The 26,378-nt window shown below is 41.1% G+C and overlaps 1 protein-coding gene across 1 annotated transcript in view; it reads right to left on the reverse strand.

Moving 5' to 3' along the window:
- The window catches only part of LOC101895517 (dmX-like protein 1), a 181,707-nt gene that overhangs the window by 140,909 nt on the left and 14,420 nt on the right, over window positions 1–26,378 (reverse strand). The gene's annotated exons all lie outside the window — the stretch shown is intronic.

A 26,378-nucleotide genomic window follows, 5' to 3' on the forward strand; every position in this document is an offset into this window, starting at 1 on the left:
AAAACTACATAGAGAAGGTTAGAAGATTAAATAGTCCGATTGTTTCCGATACTTAATCGCGAGCAAGTGGTCGTTGGCCTACCTTTCCTCATTAATTAACTATTCGAAAGAAATGCAACGTTGTTACGAATGATTTTTTAATTTAATAGCTTTCCTGCATCCCACACCTATGATGGTTAGGGCTTGAGTGCTACCACGGCCGTCTGACTATCGAGGTATATGGTGGGATTTTAGGCATGAGGTTTTTACGAAAATATGATTCAATTGACAAGCCGTGACCAATTAGACATCAAATTGTCAACAAATATAAACGAAGTATAGTTAAGTTTAATTGACTACAGACTCTCGTTTATGACGGAATTATTTTTTTTCGATCGTCCCAACGTCTCACTTTCCCACCCCTGCCGACCGATAGGTAGGAGCGCGTACGCCTCATAGTCCGGATTATAGGGGGTTAGTAGACTTGGGAAACCAGCTACATTAGAGCATCAGCCCGTTAACAATTTAAAGGTTAAACTATCTATGCTAAAATACAGTAAAACTAAACTTCACAAAAACGTAGTCTGGCAACAGTTTTACATACTAAGAACGTAGGATGGAGTTTTTTATGACATGCTAGGGTTTACACATAGAACTCATATAAGCAGCGTACGAAAATAGACTATTGCAAACGTTTGCAATCGTTTTGTTCTGTATTTTCCCGAAGTACGAAACGAAACAAAACCAATACTCAGCTAACGGCACTTGTTTTTTGTTTAGTACTGTTTGTGTATGTGAGTGGAAACAAAAACAAAACTGAAATATACTCTGCTGGTATAATACACATTGAAAACGTTTGCTTGTATATAAACTCATTACAAATATTATAGAAAGTAATGTTAAGACGAATTCATGTATTTTTATTCAAATGCTCCATTTACTCTTGTTAATAAAATATGTCACGTTAAATATTTTTATGAGTGGTTCACTGCAGGAAGGTCAATCACAAGTTTTAAGGTAAGCTTCAAGTGCATTTTCAGTATTACTTGATTCGGCACAAGAGGTTGAATTAGAAAATTCGGATTTAGAAAAATATGTAGTTGTACAATTATTTCTTGAAAAATATATAAAATCTTAAATGGCCGGTCTTCTGTCATACGAAGTGGTCTGTGGAAACGTTTCCTGGCGATTTGTTCGCAAACAGAACAAATTGGCAACTCACGGCCATAGTAAATTAAAGCAAACGTACTGTTTGTGTATTTCTGGCATTGAAAGGTTTGTGGTCTTGTTTTGTATGAAGTACAAAACGATTGAAAATATTTTAAAAGTTTGTGACTTCGTGTGAGCGGTACGTTAATCGTTTTGTTTGTTTTCGTTCGCTGGTTTTAAATATAATTGTATGTGAATTCATACATTTGTAACGCATATTTTAACGTAACGTAACCATATTATTTGTTTTCTTGCATTGCCATGACTAATTAGTAAATAAAAACCAAAGAACCAGTTGATGAGCAATTCTTCATCAAGTTATGCTTTTAGAACTTAGATGAACAAAACAGTACGTGTGCATGTAGGCATGCGTGGGGGATGCACGCATTGTTGCTCCGTTAATATTAAGAAAACAAATTATAGATAGCTTTTGTAAAAAAATATAAATATATGGAGTTTATATTTAATGTTTTTTGGTAATTTTGCTAACATAAAACTAAAATTCTTGCTACAAAACGTCCAAAACAAGAAGGGAGATATTTTTTACGTGCTTTTTGGTTTCTCTCACAGAGACAAGCGCAATGTTAATTTTGTGCATCATAGTTTTAGAATAATCGTTCTATTTTGTGTTTGAAAACTCTCTGCTGAGCTTATAAAAGAAGCGACATCAACAAGAATTGTTCATTCTTCGTTTGCTGCTTCGCAAGAAAGGTTCTCTAGCTAACACAGCAAGCAACAATTCGTGCATACTATTCTTGGCTTTTTGTGGCCGTGTTGGTATTATTTGTACCAAATCAACAAGTACAAGGGAATACGTGGTGGCTATTCGCGACCGTTTCCCTTTGCTATGCTGCTTTGTTGTTGTTATTAATATTATTGCTAAATACATAAAACAATAAGTACAGGGAGATACGTGGTTGCTGTACGCGGCCGTTTCTCTGTGCTATGATGTTTTGTTGTTGGGCATTAGAGGCAAGCAATAGTGATGTATGTATGTGGCAGTTATTTGCTGCTGCATACTTTATTGTTGTTTCTCTCCCATGCCTAGTTGTAATTATTATTTAACACAAACAACAATGTTTTGTGTATACGTGGCTGCGATGGTTTTGTTGTGCATGCATGATTGTTTGTGAGTTATTTTTAATAAATGTATGCATGTATGTACGTTTTCATTCTTCCTTTGCAGTGTTTGGCAGTTAACCAGTATTTTCCAAATAAAACAACTTTAACAATTAAGGAGTTATCATTTCGGAAGGCTAATAGATTTTCCTTAATTTGGCGCCCACGACAAAATTATCCACTACAAAACTGTCGTCCAACGTAGCAACCACTATAAATTAACACCCATTCGTGGAGGTACTGCTACAACTTGTTATAATCGGCACATAAACCCCGGAGAGGATTATTTAATTCATAGTTCGATTTTGCTAATGTTAGTTTAGTTTGCTCGTACTACGCGAAGGGACATTGAATTTTATTTCACCAGTTAAAAACCCAGAATCAATTTGACGGCGCGAAAGTTTGATGATAAAGATACATCTAAGCATTAATCGACTTTTTAATGGGGTTTTTATATGGTGGGAGAAGTCCATTTGAATTCCATCCCAAGCCTCTCAGAGCAAACAGAACAAATTGAACCTGACAGATTCTATCTTTTTATAACCTACACCACATAGTGCATTTGTTTCTAACATAGAAAAGGAAGCGAGATAGACCAATAGTTACTTTTGAGGATCTTCATAGAATCACTTTCTGAGTCGATTTATGCATGTCAGTCCATCTGTTCATATATTTTTGCGATCAAAGAAAGATATAGCTCCCATACATATTTTCGGGTTAACTGTGCACCAAATGGTCAAAGTCAGTCCAAATGACCGAATGACACCGACCAAATTCAGTCTAGGAGCAAGCACAAATTTCGTGAAAATCGGTTCAGATATAGCTCCCATATATATGTTTCATCCGATTTGGTGTTAAAGTCCCTCACATGCGTAATATGCATTCCACAACAATGAGATTTTGTTCCACATATATAAATCTCGGAAATACATTTGCCAAATTTTATCGAGAACCGCTAAGATTAGGATATAGGTCCCATTTATATCCTTAATCCGATTTCCTGTTTATTGTAGCTTGTATCGGCCGAAATGGAGTGAACTTCGGAACGTACGTTTCCATTTTGTGCAACTCGTGTAGTCCATCTCCAAGTGATATCATGCACTCTACAGAAAACTATAACTGATCTAAAGCCAAATGTTGATAGGTGGTATGATCTACTTGAAATAAATTCTTTTGTTACGGGAGCTCTACTAAATAGGGTATCATATAGTCGGACCCGCCCGACTTTTGACTTTTTTTTACTGGTTTAAGTATGATTTTTAGAAAGGACTCCAAAGTAGTTCCAACATGGCTGATAAATAAGCGTTTAGTCACATAAGGATCGTCAAATTCCATTGACCAACGTTTTATAAATCCTAGTAACGACTTGGCTTTATTTACACAAGACTCTATATTTAAGTTAAAACATAATTTATTGTCTAATATGACACCATGATAAAGAAACGAGTCAACATTATCCAATTTGTACAAACCAATGAAATAGTTGTAGGTTACATGCTGAGATCTGTACAAAGACAATTTTTTACATTTTTTTAATTTAGACATTCCACCAATTTACAAGGGAATACAAGTCATTTTGCAGATTAAATGATTGGTTGTGAGAATTAAGATTACAGAAAAGTTTAACATCGTCAGCAAACATTAATATTTTGGAGGACGGTCATGTTTTTCATTTTGGAAAAACTTTTTGAGAATCTATTGTGAACGTGACAGATCAGTTTTTTAAATGAAAGGCGGTACGCCATCTAGCCCCGGTGAGTTGGAACATTTTAATGGCAGTAAAACGTTTAACACTTCATCTGCTGCGAAAAAGATACGAGGAAACTGATTAAATTTATAAATATCATAAGAGTAATTGATACCATTAATAGAATACCTGGAATACGTACTTTGAAAAAAGTCTACAAACATGTCTGCTATTTCTTTAGGTTCACATGATTCTCTACTACCGAATCTCATAATACTTGGAAAGTCGCTAACTTTTCTTTTTGAATTAAAAAATTTGTAAAAATGTTTAGGATTTATATGAAGGCTGTTTCTCATCTTGATTAGATATTCGGAATAACATTTGGAATTTTCAGTGCTGTATATACTTCTAGCTTTTTTTAAATTACTAAAGTTTATAGTAGAGTTAATTTTTTTCCATTTTTAAATATAATAAAATCTACTTTTTATGTTACGTATACGCCTAAGGTCTAAGTCCAGGATATATTGCATAATATAGAAGGCAGCAGATCAATGTTAGTCTTGCCAACGTTTAGCTTACGAGATTTAGTTTGAAATGAAGTTTGTAAAGTTTGAATATTACTAAGTTCAATGGTCATCATAAGAGTAGGATGATAGGTATCCTCTGGCTCGGAGAAAGAGGACTTCTTCGACCTGATATGCTTTCCCAAAAAGATAACATCTCAGCAGATAGCAGCAGACAGTTCAGTAGAAGAAACTGGCAAATGATCTACAATATTCTACAATTTAATACATACAAAACAGCAAAAGGGAATCAGCTGCAAGCGGCATAGACAAAGAAAGAACTACGTTGTAAATAACAATACAGAAAGCAATATAATCAGTAATGATTATTCCCACGATATTAAATGTAGTAAAAGCAGTATTAAAATACTTATTTCACAAAAACTTCACATTTTAGTAATTATTGAAATATGTTTAGTTGAATCACTATTTGATACTTGAGAAACACAATAACTACGAAATATTTATAATATTAATAGTAAACTTAGACTTGTCCTACGAATGGTTAACATTTTATACCTTAGAACTATTATCGTCTTGTTGTAATTACGATGTATTTGCTATTGCGAAAGATGATTATGGGATTATGGATAACAATAAACAATGAGAGTGTGAATGAGACTTGCTCACGTCCTCAACAGAACAGAGTGATTGACCCGAAACAACAAGATCCCAGTTTCGGCCAGCGGCTGCCAACTCAGTATGAAGACTGCTGTGGAGTTCCATACTCAGAAACGTCGTCGGAGTATGGAACTCCACAGCAGTCTCCAGAACAGCAACCAACACCGCAGCATTTAACGCCACATATTGATGTTCCAACTCCGGATTGTGCATCAATCTTGCAATTCACTTGCAAAGGACTCCGAGACAAAATAGATAAGATAATGGAATTTATAAATCGGAGGAATATAAGATCGTACCATTCTGTTCAGTACAGACCCATCTCGCTTGAGCTAGTCTCTTGTGACCCATACATGGAATGTACGGGGGTAGCAGTCAAGTGTGGAACTGCCGAGGTAGAGGTGCTTAATGTGTATATCCCGCCGATTAATAGCTGTGAACCTCGTTTTTTGCTAGATATTAGCCCATTATTGGTAGGCAATAGCTAGGGTATTTTTATGCCACCATGAGTTGTGGCATTCCGTTGGAGGGGATCAGCGCTGGCAGAGCAGATTGACTGCTCCACATTCTGCACGGTTAACGAGGATGCCCCCACCCGAATAAGAGGAGAGTGTCACAGTTCGCCAGACTTAACCATAGTCTCACCCGGTCTGATAAATGACGTGATTTGCAACGCGTCATTTCTCTTGGCTCAGATCATCTCCCGATAATCGTCTCCATAAGCAGGTCGCCCGATTTCATAACCTCTGAACGCCGCACTTTCCTTAACCATGGGAAAATTCACTGGCCAAAGTTCAGAGATCTCACCAAACGCCGCTTCAGAGAACTATTCAACCCTTCTGATATTCGGGTAGAAAAAAGATTTTCCGAAACATCATCAAAGCTGCAGCCGCTCGCTATATCAGGTATATAGTCGAATACCCGGGATAAGACCAAACTTCTAGGCAGAGGCAGCGGGATGAGCAAACGAGCGTGGTGGTCTCCGTCGTACCAACCCTTCTGATCTTAGAATCAGCGATTTGACAGTGGAAGTCAACCGGTTGGCATAAGAGAAAAAAGTACCTAGACCATCTGAAGTACTTTAACATTGGAACCGATATGAGTAAGCTGTGGGTAACGGTAAAGTTGCTCTAGAACGCTGGAAAAAAGTCACTTTCACTGATACGAAAAGGTGCGGAGTATTTTAACCGACAATTTTTCGAGCACCCCGAGAGCGACAGTGCGAAGCGAAGAGTACTACGTCGTATCAGATATCTTTTCGCCGAGGAGGAACCAGCGCCGAGGAGGAACCAGTTACACACCACTTCCAGAACACAGAATTGAACCAGAACGGCAACACTCTTTACCACATGGCCTGCGGAGATGAGAACACAGCTGAGTGTGCAGGTCGGTGGACAAGGACACCCTGTTGACCTCTTATAAAGCGATAGGTCTGTCTGTGGTCAGCTATGCGGCTCCAGTGTGGTCCGCGAATACTAGTGCTAAGCAGTGGAAAAACATCCAGACCTGCCTGAGGACTGCATAAATAATAAAAAATAAAGTATGGTAAAGTCCATTAACCCGATTTTGGCTTGGACAAAACAAAAGCAACTCTGTTGCAAATTCATATTATCGGTGCAATTGTAGTTGTTTTCACTGTTGTATTTATCGCTTATTACTTCCTTCAACAGTCATAAATCTTTTTTGAGAAGTTTTTACAACAGCACGTGTTTCTTTTCGTTTTTTAAGTACTGCCCAAAAAAGTTTTTTAAGTACTGCCCAAAAAAGCTGCTAGAAGCAAATACAGTACATGAATAAAACAGCAAATTATCAGTGACTACAACAAGCTATCGCAGAATATGGTTTCCGATAAATATTTCTGTGATTTCTCGTGTTATGAAACTGGATCAGTAGTAACAGTCTATAACAGACGAAGGCCGTTAAAACTTCAGCCCGTACTGATCAACAAATTGTGAGAGAAATAAAAAACAACCATTTAAGAATTCAATTGGATTGGTGAGAGAGTTAACATTGGATATAAGCTCGAGATCAGTGCGTAGACGTGTAGTGGCAGCTTGGCATGCATGCCCGTAAGCCATCAAAAATCCCATTTATATTGGAAAAAATCGGAAAGCTAGGATGGCTTTCGGAAACGATAATGTTAATTGGAATCCAGCTCAATGGAAAGACATTTTATTCTGGGATGAGTATACGTTTATTACTAAAGGCTCAGACATGAAAAATTTTACGGTGAGAAGACCAAAAAATAAAAGACTCTAGCCTTAGTGTTGCAAGGGTACAGTGAAGCATGCGGGAGGGTCAAAAACGTTGTGGCCCTGTTTTTCTTTCTATGGACTTGGGTCAATCCGTGAAATAAGGGAAGTTATGGATCAGTTTGTTTACAAAGATGCGCTGGACATCACGTTCTTCCCTTTCGCTGAGGAAAATATTCGGCTTATTTGGACGTTTCAGTATGACAATGATCCCAAACATGCATCAACACTTGTCGAAAATTGACTGTGGGAGTCAAAAATCGGTGTTTTGTCATGAACTAAACTCCATAGAAAATGTTTGGAGTACCGTATTCAGGTAGATTAAGCGAGATTCGGAAACAAGTAAACACAACATTTTCCAAAGAATTCAGGGTACATGGGAAAACATACCCAAGAATCACATTAAGCGTGTTATAGATTTAATGCGTCGTAGGTCTGTAGCTGCTTTCAAAAATAATGGTTAGCTATCGACTACTAGCCAAAATTTAATTATTTTAAAATAAAAAATCAAAAAGTTGATTTAGTTTTGACCACGCAAAAATTGGGTTGTTCTGTCACACGGCTTGTTGTGGTTCAATTCTCTACTAATATGTGTGGAAATATCGTGTAATGCTGTTGTAGTACTGCTATGGTGGTTCTCCCTTTGCGGGAAGATATCTGATACGACGTAGTACTCTTCGCTTCGCACTGTCGCTTTCGGGGTGCTCGACAAATTGTCGGTTAAAATACTCCGCACCTCTTCGTATCAGTCACCGTTACGTCGTTAAAAGAGATATATATATATATATATATATATATATATATATATATATATATATATATACATATATATATATATATGCTAGCTGCCCCTGTCCGCTTTGCTGGCCCGTAGTTTCTGTCTACTATGCATATTTTTCAAAGCATAATTATTCACAGATATGACTGATATAAGTGTTCACGTACTGGTTGATTAAGTCTTTTAAAATACCTGTACCCATATTGAAGCCGTGGGTTTTAATACTTAAACCGTGGGCTTCAAATGTGGTCATGTGCTATTCAAATCTATTAAAAAGTATATATTAATCTTATCCCCATGTAGAGATCAAATAGTATGGCAAAAATCGTAGCAATTTACTGTATTTTGTACACCTCATAATTGAGGGCTTAATGATTTAAGAATTGCCAAAGTTAATTACTTTTTTAAACCCATTAGCACCTCAGATTGTATTAGAGTCCTCACAAGTCCTTTATATGTTCACTACTCCAAAACATCGACCTACATTGAAAACTTTCTTCTACCCCTTATAATCCAAGATGACAAATAGAGGCCAAATCAAAAATAGCATGGCAAACTAAAAAAACAATTCGAGTGATTTAAATAAGTAAAGATAGTTTTATCCACCTCCTAATTGAGGACAGAATGATTTTAGAATAGTCAAATATAATTACTTTTTTACACCCATTGCCATTTAAATTGTAAGTTGGAGAACCCATAAGGTCCATATTTTTCATTATAGTATAATTCAATGACGATTCAACAAATATTCGGTCCCGTGCTACTTTCTTATATTTGTAATTTGTTCATGTTTCCACAATTTATTTCATATAGATGTACATCCCAAATCTACTCTGAAAATTTCAAATTTTATGCGAAGAGTTTCTCTACCCCCTTTGAAAAAAAAAATGCCAAATAAGGGCCAAAAATGAAAAAAGTGGCCAAGACCCCAAAAATAGCTTAAATCATACGATGGTTATATAAATATAAAATCGGGTTGTTCCCTTATTCGTGAGTTATGATCGATATCATGGCCTGCAAAAGTGATTTAAGGTATCTTGAATGTGTGGGAATTTCGGGAAGGATAGAAATTTGAATTTTGGACTCTCATTGGACGTACTACTGTCACATAAAAGAATTAGGTCCACGCTTTGAAATGAGCCCCATTAGGCTTTTTCGGTCATTTTTGTTTGTTTACATGTGTTCACATCTTCCAGCTGAACCACGATGTAGGCCCTGGACTAGATGTCAGTTTACATCGTACTTCGCAATTATTTCATTTTTTTGGTGAAAAATTGTATATAGTGAAAAATTATTATATCAAAATGTTTACTTTTCTTTTGTATGGTTGGGTTTTTAACCATAATGTCGCAGTAAATATGAGAAAGATGCACAAACAAATCTTCAAATCCATTACTCTCAATAACTCTTTAGTACCTTGGCAAAGATCAATGTACTCAGGTTCCATGGTACCCAACGCCACTACTGGCTGTTTACTAGATTGCCAGGCAATGGGTCCTCCACATAAAATAGTACATATTCTGAGAACGACTTATCACCATTTACATCGTTATGATCATTTATGTAAAATATTCAAAACTTTTATTTTTCTCTTGTGAATGTTATCTTATTTTCCACAGAAATTTTCAGGTATCTCATACATATCTGCATATCGTTAGCTAAAATGCAAAATGGCGTAACTAACAAATATATAATTGTGTAGGAGAAGCAAAAAAAATTTAAATCCAAGCTATAAAAATGTCGAATGAAGATTTTTCTTAGTAAAAGTGCCTTTTTTGATCGCAGACGTGTAAAATTTTGTCAAGACATGTAGTTTAATGACATTCACAGTATCCAATAAAAAACGCAATTTTCAATTTCTAGAAAATTTCTGTATTACCAGCCCTAACAATTTTGGCCTTCCGCGTGTTGACCGCTGTGATATTTGTTTCGGTAATTCTGCCTCCTTCCGAAATTGTTTCTGGATTATCTTCACATGGCATTTCTATCAAAATTCCTCCTCTTTGTTCTTCATTATAGAGTTTTAAAATTTCAGTCCAGAATGAACTACATTCTCCTTCCTCAATATAAATTAATTTTTCAAATGAGACGTTAGCAAGTTATCGCGGCATTCTATTGCAACAACAGAATTCTCCATTTCTTCTGGTAGACAGCAAAGAAACAAAACACTTAAAAGTTCTTTATTAAAGTGAAATTCAACTCGTCAACGGTGGAAAAGCATTAGTTTGAGGAGCAAATTTCTCATTGAATTTAAATTTGAACCGAACCAATTTTTCTATGCTTACAGTTGAGCTCGACATCTTCAATCCTGTTTTTTTTTTGTAACACCGGATAAGGCTATATAAAAACGAAAAAATTCAAACAATTAAATGTTTTGTACTTTGGATCCCTAGCCCAAAACCTTTGTTGTTGTAACAGTGAAATGTATGCTCTTTTGTTTATAGACTGTTAATCCGGTTCTTTTTCGATGTCCAGGCGTAGGAATTTAGCTACCTTTATGGGCTGTAGCCAGAGATCCTCTGGACGGAGTTGGGTAGGATTGGCTGGACAATTGAATAGATACAGCGTATTGCGCGGGCCTGTACCGCAAGCTGTATCGCGTCCAATATGAATTGAGACAGCTGCACCATCCTGAACATAGTTGGACCAAAACTACCCTGGTTTACCAAGGATGGTATTCATACTATAATTGTTGACTACGTCTACGACTGCATCAGAATTAATGCTATTCAGATCTGCTTGATAGGCTCCGTGATCTAGAGGCTCTCTCTTATATCGCTGTACCTTTTTCTCTAGATCATACAGGTCCTTCCGGACACGCCTGGGTGGGAGAGTTCTATCTACTATATGGTTAGGATGACTCCCACGATAACACCCAAGCAGGTCCTGCAACAAAAGCATATGACTATGCTGACGTAAGTGAAGAACCTTCGTCTCCTCATGTAAATGGTCCACAAGAGTCATGAGAAGGCACCCTGCCCCTCAGGGCGGCATTCTAGCAGGTCTGAATACTTTTCCATTGCGCTGCACTCGTATTCGTAGACCACACTTGCGCCGCATAGCTAATCACAGGCCGACCTATCGATTTATAAGATGTCAACAATGTCTCCTTATCTGCGCCCCAAGTGCTGCCACCTAGCGCCTTGTGCGATCTGCTAATGGAGACGATTATCAAGAGTTGGTCTGGGCCAAGGGATATGATGGGTTGCTAAGTTACGTCATTTATCAGATGCAAACGCTGATGTACTCTGGTCATTACCTTAAACGGACTGCCACAACTCTTGGTGGGCATTGACATTCCTTAGTACCAGGCGGCTATTGGCTTCCAAACGCGAGGTTATGCTAGGCAAATGACGTGGTTCACAGGAATTAACCGGGGGAATATACACGTTATGTACCTCTACCTCGGCAGTTCCACATATGACTGCTATCCCAATACATTCCCTCAAGCTAGATAGGTCTGTATTGAACGGAGTGGTGTAACAAGAACGCTAATACCTCACTTCCACTTTTGGTGCCATCCTTCCGCAATACGTTGTAACCATTGCAACGTTGTGGCTACAAATTTCATAGGGCTTGCTTTCCTGCACCACAGCGATCAAGATATTCCTCCTATTCATAAAATCCACTATCTCAATTAAATTGCAAGAATTATGCATTGTCCGGAATTGGAACTGCAACATGTAGCGTTAGGTGCTGCTGCAATGGTTGATGTTCAGGAGACTGCGGGGGAGTTCCATACTCTGACGACGACTGAAAGTTGACGAAGAAGACTCAGACTCGCTGGGGACTATGTTGTTACAGCACGACGCAACATAGTCCCTACCGCCCCAATCTCGCAACCGAATTAGACCGGAACAGTTCATAAAATGGGGGATGGTCTCCTATTACAGTATTTACTCTATATCCTTCCATGACTTCTGGGACCGCATTAGAGTAAATACTATTCACTCCCACTTGATAGGCCTGTTGATCTAGAGGCTCTCTTATAACTCTGTACTTCTCTCTCTAGATCATGAAGGTCTTTTCTTACGTGCCTGGGCGGAGGTTGCCTATTCACCATATGTTAAGATAGCCTCATCTCCGCACTCAATGTGGTTGTTGTTGTTGTAGCAGCAGTACATGTAAGTGTTTGCGTTCTGCTAATCTGGTTTCAGCTCCAGGTTTAGAAATTCGGCTACTTTAACGGGCTGTAGCCAAAGATCTTCTGGAGTGAGTTGGGTAGGTTTGGCTGTGCAATTAAAGAGGTGTAGCGTATTGTGCGGGCCTGTATCTTCATCAATTCGTGCCCAATACGAATTGAGACGACTACACCATCCTGAACGTAATTGGGCCAAAACTACCCTGGTTTGTCTAGGCAGCTGACGTCCTTCAGCTACAATGGATGGGAGTGGACTCCGAGGACGGCATTCACTTTAAAACTGCTAATAGCATCCGAGGTCTAGAGGTTCTCTCTTGTATCGCTGGACCTCCATCTCTAGATCATGTATGTCCTTCCTGACACGCCTGGGTGGGGGAGATTTATCCATTTATTTATTTATGGTTGGGATGACTCTCACGGTAACAACCATGCAGGTACTGCAACGAAAGCATATGATTATGCTGACGTAAGGGAAGGACTTTCGCCACCTCATGTTCTCAGGGCAGCGATCTGGCAGGTCTGGATATGCTTCCACTGCGTGGCACTAGTATTCGCAGACCACACTGGAGCCGCATAGCTGACCACAGACCGACCTATCGCGTTATAAGAGGTCAACAAGGATTCTTTTGTCCGCACCCCAAGAGCTGCCGGCTAGCGCTTTGAGGACCTTGTTCCTACTTTTCATCTTGTCGCAGATAGCTGTGGCTTGCGCGGATGACTTGAACATGCTGTCGAACGTGACGTGAACGTGGGTAGTTCGTGGTCGGTATTAGATTCCCCTCGACCTGAACATTCAGCTGTGTTCTCATCTTCGCAGACCATGTGGTAAAAAGTGTGGCCGTTGATTTCGTGGCGGATATTTTCATATTCCTCGCGTGGAAGTATGCGGAAAGCTCCGTGAGATAGGGGTTCAACCTTTCGCATATGTCATCGACCACTGGACCCGACGCCATGATCGTACAATCATCCGCATACGTTACGATCTCAATGCCGTCTGGAGGGCGAGGATTTCCGGAAAGGTAGAGGTTAAACAGTTCCGGAGATATCACCCCACCTTGGGGAACTCCCTGTTTCACTCTACGGGCTTTGGACTTCTTGTTCCGTAATTCCACGTACGACTGGCGTCCACACATATAGTTGATTATCCAACGTTTAACTTGGCCGGAGGGTAGTTCTCTGCACATGCCTTTGATAGGTCAAGGGCTACCAAGACTGTTCTGTCACACAGCCTGTTCTGGTTCAGTCCTCTACTAATATGTGTGGAAATGGCGTGTATTGCTATGTTGTGGGCGGAATCCGTGCTGGTGGCTGGCAACTGTATAGCTTCCTCTAATGCTGCGGAGGAGTAAAGCCTCAAGAGTCTTTGCTACCGGCGACAAAAGCGAAATCGGCCTTTACGATTCGCCATTACTGGCATCCTTGCCTGGCTTCAGTAGCGGGACCACCCGGCCCATTTTCCAGGTTTCGGGCACTATGTGGGTGGCTAGCGACAAATTGAGAACTATCGTTAAGTACTCGACTCCCGGCGTATCCCGCTGCTTCAACATTACCATTGAGATTCCGTCCGGGCCCAACGCTTTGGATGACTTAGCGTTACGGATGACATTTGCAACATCACCCATCGTAAACTGTGGTGGTTCCTCCTCGGCGGGAAGAGATCTGATACGACGTAGTACTCTTCGCTTCGCCCTATCGCTCTCGGGGTGCTCGTCAAATTGTCGGTTAAAATATTCCGCGCACCTCTTTTGGATCAGTCACCGTTACGTCGTTAAAAGTGACTGAGGTCCTATCATCCTTTTTTCCAGGGTTCGAGAGCGACTTAACAGTTACCCACAGCTTACTCATATCGGTTCCAATGTTGCAGCACTTCAGATGGTCTAGCCACTTTTTCCTCTTATGCTCCTGTACCAACTAGTTGACTTCCACTGTCAAATCACTGATTCTAGGATCAGTAGGGTTGGTACGACGGAGATCATCACGCTCGTTTGCTAATCCCGCTGCCTCTGCTGGGAAGTTTGGTCTTATCTCGGGTATTCGACCAGCAGGTATATAGCGAGCAGCTGCAGCTTTAATGATGTTTCGGAAAATCCTTTCTGCTACCCGAACATCAGAAGGGTTGAGCAGTTCTCTGAAGCGGCGGTTGGTGAATTCTCTGAACTCTGGCCAGTGAGCTTTCCCATGGTTAAGGAAAGTGCGGCGTTCAGAGGTTATGAAATTGGGCGACCTGCTTATGGAGACGATTATCGGGAGATGGTCTGAGCCAAGAGAAATGACGGGTTGTCAAGTCACGTCATTTATCAGACCGGGTGACACTATGGTTTAGTCTGGCGAACTGTAACACTCTCCACTTATTCGGGTGGGGTATCCTCGTTAACCGTGCAGAATGTGGAGCAGTCAATCTGCTCTGCCAGCGCTGATCCCCTCTGGTCATTACCTAGGACGGAATGCCTCAACTCATGGTGGGCATTAAAATCCCCTAGTACCAGGCGGTTATTGCCTACCAACAATGGGCTAATATCAGGCAAATAACGCGGTTCACGGCTATTAATCGGCGGGATATACACATTAAGCACCCCTACCTCGGCAGTTCCACACTTGACTGCTACCCCCATATATTGCATGTATGGGTCACTAGAGACTAGCTCAAGCGAGATAGGTCTGTACTGAACAGAATGGTGTAATAGGAACGCTAATCCCCCACCTCCACTTCTGGTGCGTTCCTTCCTTAGTACGTTGTAACCATAACAAAGTTGTAGGCTGCAATTTTCATTCAGTTTGGTTTCCTGCACCGCTGCGATCTTATTATTCCCGACTCATAAATTCCACTATCTCATTTATTTTGCCTCGAAGTCCGTTGCAATTGAATTGAAAGAATGATGCACAATCCGGCGTTGGAACAGCAATATGTGGCGTTAGGTGCTGCGGTGTTGGTTGCCATTCTGCTGTTCTTGGCCAAGACTCCAAAAATAGCTTAAATCATACGATGGCTATATAAATATAAAATCGGGTTGTACCCTTATTCGTGAGTTATGATCGATATCATGGCCTGCAAAAGTGATTTAAGGTATCTTGAATGTTTGGGAAGAATTTCGGGAAGGATAGAAATCCTTTTCTTACTTAAAGTCCCATTCGCTCTACTATTTTGCACCCTTTAAATTTGGTATTTTACTGATTGTACTCCCAAAGAATTTTGAATTTTGGACTCTCATTGGACGTACTACTGTCACATAAAAGAAATAGGTCCACGCTTTGAAATGAGCCCCATTAGGCTTTTTCGGTCATTTTTGTTTGTTTACATGCGTTCACATCTTCCAGCTGAACCACGATGTAGGCCCTGGACTAGATGTCAGTTTACATCGTATTTCGCACTTATTTCATTTTTTTGGTGAAAAATTGTATATAGTGAAAAATTATTATATCAAAATGTTTACTTTTCTTCTGTATGGTTGGGTTTTTAACCATAATGTCGCAGTAAATATGAGAAAGATGCACAAACAAATCTTCAAATCCATTGGTCTCAATAATTCTTTAGTACCTTGGCAAAGAGCAATGTACTCAGGTTCCATGGTACCCAACGCCACTACTGGCTGTTTACTAGATTGCCAGGCAATGGGTCCTCCAGATAAAATAGTACATATTCTGAGAACGACTTATCACCATTTACATCGTTATGATCATTTATGTAAAATACTCAAAACTTTTATTTTTCTCTTGTGAATGTTATCTTATTTTCCACAGAAATTTTCAGGTATCTCATACATATCTGCATATCGTTATCTAAAATGCAAAAAGGCGTAACTAACAAATATATAATTGTGTAGGAGAAGCAAAAAAAATTTAAATCCAAGCTATAAAAATGTCGAATGAAGATTTTTCTTAGTAAAAGTGCCTTTTTTGATCGCAGACGTGTAAAATTTTGTCAAGACATGTAGTTTAATGACATTTACAGTATCCAATCAAAAACGCAATTTTCAATTTCTAGAAAATTTCTGTATTACCAGCCCTAACAATTTTGGCCTTCCGCGTGTTGACCGCTGTGATATTTGTTTCGGTAATTCTGCCTCCTTCCGAAATTGTTTCTGGATTATCGTCACATGGCATTTCTATCAAAATTCCTCCTCTTTGTTCTTCATTATAGAGTTTTAAAATTTCAGTCCAGAATGAACTACATTCTCCTTCCTCAATATAAATTAATTTTTCAAATGATTCTTCAAAAAATATTACATTTTTAGCTGTCTTTAAATAATGGTCCGATGATTTACTTCCAAAAAAATTTTTAAAAGGGGTTAACAACATTATCCAGCACTTTTGTCGGAGTTCCTATTTCTCAAATATGTTGCTATATTGATGTTTGATGTATACTACCTTTGGATGAGAAATATTGTTTAAATTCCGAGTTGGTATATTCCAACCCATTACCACTCCGTACTATTTTATCATCATATCACTTAATACTATTTTTTGGCGGACTGTCTGCTTCTCTGTTGCAATCGTACCAAAATCACGGAATTCTTTAAATGCATCAGACTTACGTTTAAGAAAATACGCTGATATATCTCGTGTATAATCGTCGATAAATGTGATGAAATAAGATGACCCGCCTAACGATGAAGTTCCCATCGACCGCATATGAATTATTTCCGGAGCACTATAACTTTAATCAACAATCATACCTCCATTCAAATCCGCTGCAAGATTATTGTATTATTTTTACTTATAATTCTAGTCTTGCTTTCTTCAAATTGCCATGAGTCTCCAGCTTTGATCACCTTGGATATTGAGATAGAATTTGAGTGTGTTTGGGGAACATCCCATACATTGTGTAAAGTGAGAGTTGGCAATTGCCTTTTAAATATATCACCAACATCAGTAGCAAATATTGTCTCTCCCGACCAATTATACTCTCCTTGGTTTCTCTTAATGTACCAAACAACTATTAATTCTACAAATGTGCGAGGTGGCGCCACTGTCCAATACCCACGACTCTCTAATTATCTCTTTTATCATAATCTCCATCTTTTTGCCAGTCTCTTTGCACTGAGATCTCCATCTTTTTTGCCAGTCTTTCTGCACTGAGATCGTATGTGACCTCTTCTCCCACATTTTATGATATTGTTGTTATATCCCATACCGTTGTTGCTTTCATTCCCATCACTGGCATTTATATTCGTACTTCATTTATTATCATTATAGTTCTTGCTAAATTTTTTATTTCATTTGTGGTCGTATTAAGAATATTCTCAGAACGAGAGGTGTTTTTATCTGCTTGTGTAATTTCTTCTTCCAATATTTTTAAAATTAAATTCTCATACGTTAGCAAGTTATCGCGGCATTCTATTGCAACAACAGAATTCTCCATTTCTTCTGGTAGACAGCAAAGAAACAAAACACTTAAAAGTTCTTTATTAAAGTGAAATTCGACTCGTCAACGGTGGAAAAGCATTAGTTTGAGGAGCAAATTTCTCATTGAATTTAAATTTGAACCGAACCAATTTTTCTATGCTTACAGTTGAGCTCGACATCTTCAATCCTGTTTTTTTTTTTGTAACTCCGGATAAGGCGATATAAAAACGAAAAAATTCAAACAATTAAATGTTTTGTACTTTGGATCCCTAGCCCAAAACCTTTGTTGTTGTAACAGTGAAATGTATGCTCTTTTGTTTATAGACTGTTAATCCGGTTCTTTTTCGATGTCCAGGCGTAGGAATTTAGCTACCTTTATGGGCTGTAGCCAGAGATCCTCTGGACGGAGTTGGGTAGGATTGGCTGGACAATTGAATAGATACAGCGTATTGCGCGGGCCTGTACCGCAAGCTGTATCGCGTCCAATATGAATTGAGACAGCTGCACCATCCTGAACATAGTTGGACCAAAACTACCCTGGTTTACCAAGGATGGTATTCATACTATAATTGTTGACTACGTCTACGACTGCATCAGAATTAATGCTATTCAGATCTGCTTGATAGGCTCCGTGATCTAGAGGCTCTCTCTTATATCGCTGTACCTTTTTCTCTAGATAATACAGGTCCTTCCGGACACGCCTGGGTGGGAGAGTTCTATCTACTATATGGTTAGGATGACTCCCACGATAACACCCAAGCAGGTCCTGCAACAAAAGCATATGACTATGCTGACGTAAGTGAAGAACCTTCGTCTCCTCATGTAAATGGTCCACAAGAGTCATGAGAAGGCACCCTGCCCCTCAGGGCGGCATTCTGGCAGGTCTGAATACTTTTCCATTGCGCTGCACTCGTATTCATAGACCACACTTGCGCCGCATAGCTAATCACAGGCCGACCTATCGATTTATAAGATGTCAACAATGTCTCCTTATCTGCGCCCCAAGTGCTGCCACCTAGCGCCTTGTGCTGTGTTCTCATCTTCGCAGTCCATGTGTAAATAGGGCGGCCGTTCATTTGGTGGGGGATATTTTCATATTCCTCGTATGCAAGATGGTGGCAAGCTAGACAGCTGTTCACTCTGCCACATATGTTACTGTCACACGTGTTACATATGTTATGTCGCTGAAAATCTTTTCCGCTACCTCGTTTAAGGAAAGTGCGGCGTTCAGACGTTATAAAATCCAACGATCTGCTAATGGAGACGATTATCGGGAGTTGGTCTGGGCCAAGGGATATGATGGGTTGCTAAGTTACGTCATTTATCAGATGCAAACGCTGATGTACTCTGGTCATTACCTTAAACGGACTGCCACAACTCATGGTGGGCATTGACATTCCTTAGTACCAGGCGGCTATTGGCTTCCAAACGCGAGCTTATGCTAGGCAAATGACGTGGTTCACAGGAATTAACCGGGGGAATATACACGTTATGTACCTCTACCTCGGCAGTTCCACATATGACTGCTATCCCAATACATTCCCTCAAGCTAGATAGGTCTGTATTGAACGGAGTGGTGTAACAAGAACGCTAATACCTCACTTCCACTTTTGGTGCCATCCTTCCTCAATACGTTGTAACCATTGCAACGTTGTAGGCTACAAATTTCATAGGGCTTGCTTTCCTGCACCACAGCGATCAAGATATTCCTCCGATTCATAAAATCCACTATCTCAATTAAATTGCAAGAATTATGCATTGTCCGGAATTGGAACTGCAACATGTGGCGTTAGGTGCTGCTGCAATGGTTGATGTTCAGGAGACTGCGGGGAAGTTCCATACTCTGACGACGACTGAAAGTTGACGAAGAAGACTCAGACTCGCTGGGGACTATGTTGTTACAGCACGACGCAACATAGTCCCTACCGCCCCAATCTCGCAACCGAATTAGACCGGAACAGTTCATAAAATGCACCCATTAAATCGCACTGAGATCTATGGTGAATGATGTTTTGCAAACCGTACAAAACCATGGTCCTCGGCTTTCTTTAATCCAGGCACGGACCAATAGAATCGGGAGCAAGCATTTCGGTATGCGCTGCTTCCAAAACAGAAAAATAAACAAAAACAAACAAGTATACTGGGTTGGCAGCTGCTGGCCGAAACTGGGACATTGCTGTTTCGGGTCATTCCGGTGTTGTTGTTATTGTAACAGCTCATACTGCTGTGTTCGATCTGATTCCTCTCAATGGGTTCTGCCTCTAAGTCCAGTCTCAAAACGGATGCAACCTGTACGGGTTGGGTCCACAACGAGACTGGAGTTAGTTGGACTGGACAGCGAAATAGGATGACAGTTGTTCTGCACATCGCTGTCGATCCGGGCCCAATGAGAATTGAGGCGGCTGCAACATCTGGATCTTAATTGAGCCAAAACTACTCAGGTTTATCGGGTAGCTCTCGCTCTTAAGCCGCCATGAGAGGGGGATGGTCTCCTATTACAGTATTCACTCTATATCCTTCCATGACTTCTGGGACCGCATTAGAGTAAATACTATTCACTCCCACTTGATAGGTCTGTTGATCTAGAGGCTCTCTTATACCTCTGTACTTCTCTCTCTAGATCATGAAGGTCTTTTCTTACGTGCCTGGGCGGAGGTTGCCTATTCACCATATATAAAGATAGCCTCATCTCCGCACTCAATGTGGTTGTTGGTGTTGTAGCAGCAGTACATGTAAGTGTTTGCGTTCTGCTAATCTGGTTCCAGCTCCAGGTTTAGAAATTCGGCTAATTTAACGGGCTGTAGCCAAAGATCTTCTGGAGTGAGTTGGGTAGGTTTGGCTGTGCAATTAAAGAGGTGTAGCGTATTGTGCGGGCCTGTATCTTCATCAATTCGTGCCCAATACGAATTGAGACGACTACACCATCCTGAACGTAATTGGGCCAAAACTACCCTGGTTTGTCTAGGCAGCTGACGTCCTTCAGCTGCAATGGATGGGAGTGGACTCCGAGGACGGCATTCACTTTAAAACTGCTAATAGCATTCGCGACTGCATCGATGTGAATGCCACTCAGACCTGCCTGATAGGCTTCTTGATCTAGAGGTTCTCTCTTGTATCGCTGGACCTCCCTCTCTAGATCATGTATGTCCTTCCTGACACGCCTGGGTGGAAGAGATTTATCCACCATATGATGGTTGGGATGACTCTCACGGTAACACCCAAGCAGGTACTGCAACGAAAGCATATGATTATGCTGACGTAAGGGAAGGACTTTCGCCTCCTCATGTAGATGATCCACTGGTGTCATGAGGAGGCACCCTGTCGCAGTTCTCAGGGCAGCGTTCTGGCAGGTCTGGATATGCTTCCACTGCGTGGCACTAGTATTCGCAGACCACACTGGAGCCGCATAGCTGACCACAGACCGACCTATCGCGTTAAAAGAGGTCAACAAGGATTCTTTTGTCCGCACCCCAAGAGCTGCCGGCTAGCGCCTTGAGGACCTTGTTCCTACTTTTCATCTTGTCGCAGATAGCTGTGGCTTGCGCGGATGACTTGAACATGCTGTCGAACGTGACCCCAAGAATCTTGGGGTAGTTCGTGGTCGGTATTAGATTCCCCTCGACCTGAACATTCAGCTGTGTTCTCATCTTCGCAGACCATGTGGTAAAAAGTGTGGCCGTTGATTTCGTGGCGGATATTTTCATATTCCTCGCGTGGAAGTATGCGGAAAGCTCCGTGAGATAGGGGTTCAACCTTTCGCATATGTCATCGACCACTGGACCCGACGCCATGATCGTACAATCATCCGCATTCGTTACGATCTCAATGCCGTCTGGAGGGCAAGGAATTCCGGAAAGGTAGAGGTTAAACAGTTCCGGAGATATCACCCCACCTTGGGGAACTCCCTGTTTCACTCTACTGGCTTTGGACTTCTTGTTCCGGAATTCCACGTACGACTGGCGTCCACACATATAGTTGATTATCCAACGTTTCAAACTTGGCCGGAGGGTAGTTCTCTGCACGTCCTCAAACAGTGTGGCATGATTGACCGTATCAAATGCCTTTGATAGGTCAAGGGCTACCAACACTGTTCTGTCACACGGCCTGTTCTGGTTCAGTCCTCTACTAATATGTACTGCTGTTGTAGTACTATGTTGTGGGCGGAATCCGTGCTGGTGGTTGGCAACTGTATAGCTTCCTCTAATGCTGCGGAGGAGTAAAGCCTCAAGAGTCTTTGCTACCGGCGACAAAAGCGAAATCGGCCTTTACGATTCGCCTTTACTGGCATCCTTGCCTGGCTTCAGTAGCGGGACCACCCGGCCCATTTTCCAGGTTTCGGGCACTAGGTGGGAGGCTAGCGACAAATTGAGAACTTTCGTTAAGTACTCGACTCGCGGCGTATCCAGCTGCTTCAACATTACCATTGAGATTCCGTCCGGGCCTAACGTTTTGGATGACTTAGCGTTACGGATGGCATTTGCAACATCACCCATCGTAAACTGTGGTGGTTTTTTCCAGGGTTCGAGAGCGACTTAACCGTTACCCACAGCTTACTCATATCGGTTCCAATGTTGCAGCACTTCAGATGGTCTAGCCACTTTTTCCTCTTATGCTCCTGTACCAACCGGTTGACTTCCACTGTCAAATCACTGATTCTAGGATCAGTAGGGTTGGTGCGACGGAGATCATCACGCTCGTTTGCTAATCCCGCTGCCTCTGCTGGGAAGTTTGGTCTTATCTCGGGTATTCGACCAGCAGGTATATAGCGAGCGGCTGCAGCTTTGATGATGTTTCGGAAAATCCTTTCTGCTACCCGAACATCAGAAGGGTTGAGCAGTTCTCTGAAGCGGCGGTTGGTGAATTCTCTGAACTCTGGCCAGTGAGCTTTCCCATGGTTAAGGAAAGTGCGGCGTTCAGAGGTTATGAAATTGGGCGACCTGCTTATGGAGACGATTATCGGGAGATGGTCTGAGCCAAGAGAAATGACGGGTTGTCAAGTCACGTCATTTATCAGACCGGGTGACACTATGGTTAAGTCTGGCGAACTGTAACACTCTCCCCTTATTCGGGTGGGGCATCCTCGTTAACCGTGCAGAATGTGGAGCAGTCAATCTGCTCTGCCAGCGCTGATCCCCTCTTTGTCATTACCTAGGACGGAATGCCACAACTCATGGTGGGCATTAAAATTCCATAGTACCAGGCGGTTATTGCCTACCAACAATGGGCTAATATCAGGAAATAACGCGGTTCACGGCTATTAATCGGCGGGATATACACATTAAGCACCTCTACCTCGGCAGTTCCACACTTGACTGCTACCCCCATATATTGCATGTATGGGTCACTAGAGACTAGCTCAAGCGAGATAGGTCTGTACTGAACAGAATGGTGTAATAGGAACGCTAATCCCCCACATCCACTTCTGGTGCGTTCCTTCCTTAGTACGTTGTAACCATAACAACGTTGTAGGCTGCAATTTTCATTCAGTTTGGTTTCCTATCTCCACTATCTCATCTATTTTGCCTCGAAGTCCGTTGCAATTGAATTGCAAGAATGATGCACAATCCGGCATTGGAACATAAATATGTGGCTTTAGGTGCTGCGGTGTTGGTTGCTGTTCTGGAGACTGCGGTGGAATGCCATACTCCGACGACGTCGCTGATGAGGACGACGAAGAAGTGGACTCGCTGCGGACTACGTTACTGCAGCAAGTCGCAACATAATCCCTTTCGCTGTAGTCTCGCAAACGCCTTAGTCCGGAACAGTTCTTAAAGTGCACCCATTCTCTGCATCCATTACATCGCACTGAAACAGATCTGTGGTGTATGACGTTCTGACAAACCGAGCAGAACCAAGGTCCGGGGTTTTCCTCAATCCCGGCACGGACCAATAAAATCCGGAGCAAGCATTCCGGGATATGCTGCTCCCAATGCAGAAAAATAAACAAACACAAACATTGGCAGCCGCTGGCCGAAACTGGGATCTTGTTGTTTCGGGTCAATCCGGTATCGTAGAACCGGATGCCGTAGGATTGACTCAATGTGGTGAAAAGTGTGGCCGTCGATTTATTGACACATATCTTCATATTCCTCGCAGTGAAAAAGGGGGGTTAGATAAACTATGTGAGCATTTAATCGATCGCATATGTCATCTATGATGGGTCCGGACGCCACGAGCGTACAATCATCTGCGAACGTTATCTCTATGTCGTCTGGAGGGCGTGGAATGTCAGAAAGGTAGAGGTTAAACAGTTCCTTGGGGAACTCCCTGCTTCACTCTAGTACGGAAGCTCGACTTCTGGTTTCTTAATTCCATGTAGTTTACTATCTAACGTTTCAAACTTGGCCGGAGTTCAACAGTGTGGCATGATTGACTGTATCAAAAGATTTTGATAAATCAAGTGCCACCATAACTGTTCTGTCACACGGCCTGTCTGGGTTGAGTCTTCTGTTGACATGTGTGGATATGGCGTGTAAAGCTGTTGTTGTGTTATGCTATTTTCGGAATCCGTGTTGATGATCAGCTACTGTGAAACACTCTCTTATGCTGGCGAGGAGTAAAGCCTCAACCGTCTTTGCTACTGATGACAAAGGTGATATCGGCCCGTATTAATCACTTTTGCTGGCATCCTTGCCTGGCTTTAGTAGCGGGACCACCCTGCCCATTTTCCAGGAATCGGGAACTATAAGGGTAGCTAACGACAGGTTGAGGAGATTGGTGAGATACTCAAATCCTGGTTTCTTCAACATCACCATACATATTCCGTCAGGACCAAGCTTTTTGGAAGACTTTGCGCTGCTGATAACATGTGCAACATCTCCCAACGTAAATAGTGGTGGTACCTCCTTGGCTGGAAGAGATCGTACACGGCGTAGGATTCTTCTCTTAGCCCTGTTACTCTCGAGGTGCTCTACAAACTGCCGGTTGAAATAACACGCGCACCTCTTCGGATCTGTCACTTCTACCCGTTAAATGAGACAGATGTTCGATCATCCTTTTTTCCAGGGTTCAAGATCGACATAACCCTTGCCCACAATTTACTCGATCCGTTACTGAGATGATCTAGCCACTTTTTCCGCTTAGCTTCGTTTCCTGGATCGCTGCGACTTTGATGTTCCTCCGACTCATGAAGCTTACGATTTCGTTGATCTAAAGCCAGAGCATTTCCGGAAATGCACCCACTCCATGCATCTCACCGAGACCGATCTGTGGTGGATGCGATTACGACAAACCCTATTATTATAAACCCTAGTCCGGGGTTGGTTTCGATCCCGGCTCGGACCATGAGAATACGGAGTAAACATTCCGGGTAATGTTGCTACCACATCAGAAAAATGGACGGACATGAACATGTATTTGCTGGGTTGACGGCCCCTAGTCGAAGATTTGTTTACCAGGGGGTAAGGCAGGGAAACCTAGGTATTCCCTGCCTTACCCCCTGGTAAACATTACCATCGTTCTCCACTCATAAACAAACGTTGTTTTTATAAAAACAACAATAATGGGATTTTGCCTGACGATTTTGCAACAACAAAATACTATGGTATCCCAAACAAGCAAGCCAAACACTGTTCTATTAATAGACACAAGCACGGTCGACGAAGGGGTTTTTGTTGTAACAGACAAAACAAACTTACATGGTTATGTTACTTCGTTCAGGTTGAACGAAAGCATAACAAGTGGAGAAAGATGTAAATGTTTATAAGTGCGGTTGTAAGATTTAGAAGATTTTCCAAAAGAATTTTAGTTTTATGTAATTCTTTTGTTCCTCTTCTATTGAGCTTACGATCTCGTCACTTGGGTAAAAAATGTTTTTTGTCATAGAAGTTATTTTCTAAAATAACTTCTAGGGAGAATATCCCAGACAAGAAACAAGGGAACTGATGAGGATTGGTGGCTCTTTCCGAAACCTAGGTATTCCCTGCCTTACCCCCTGGTAAACATTACCATCGTTCTCCACTCATAAACAAACGTTGTTTTTATAAAAACAACAATAATGGGATTTTGCCTGACGATTTTGCAACAACAAAATACTATGGTATCCCAAACAATCAAGCCAAACACTGTTCTATTAATAGACACAGGTACGGTCGACGAAGGCGTTTTTGTTGTAACAGACAAAACAAACTTACATGGTTATGTTACTTCGTTCAGGTTGAACGAAAGCATAACAAGTGGAGAAAGATGTAAATGTTTATAAGTGCGGTTGTAAGATTTAGAAGATTTTCCAAAAGAATTTTAGTTTTATGTAATTCTTTTGTTCCTCTTCTATTGAGCTTACGATCTCGTCACTTGGGTAAAAAATGTTTTTGTCATAGAAGTTATTTTCTAAAATAACTTCTGAGGAGAATATCCCAGACAAGAAACAAGGGAACTGGTGAGGATTGGTGGCTCTTTCCGAAACCTAGGTATTCCCTGCCTTACCCCCTGGTAAACATTACCATCGTTCTCCACTCATAAACAAACGTTGTTTTTATAAAAATAGCAATAATGGGATTTTGCCTGACGATTTTGCAACATTAAAAATGTATATTATTTTTAAAATATTATTTTAAAAGATCTGTCTAGAAACATTTAAAAAAAAGATGTAATTTTGTGTTAAACGATGTTGAACTCACATGAATTATTATTTTATGTTTGTTTTTTAGGGTACAATGTAATGTTGTTTTTTCACGCCAACAATAAA

Source organism: Musca domestica, unplaced genomic scaffold (assembly GCF_030504385.1).
Source record: "Musca domestica strain aabys unplaced genomic scaffold, Musca_domestica.polishedcontigs.V.1.1 43, whole genome shotgun sequence".
NCBI classification, from domain to species: domain Eukaryota; kingdom Metazoa; phylum Arthropoda; class Insecta; order Diptera; family Muscidae; genus Musca; species Musca domestica.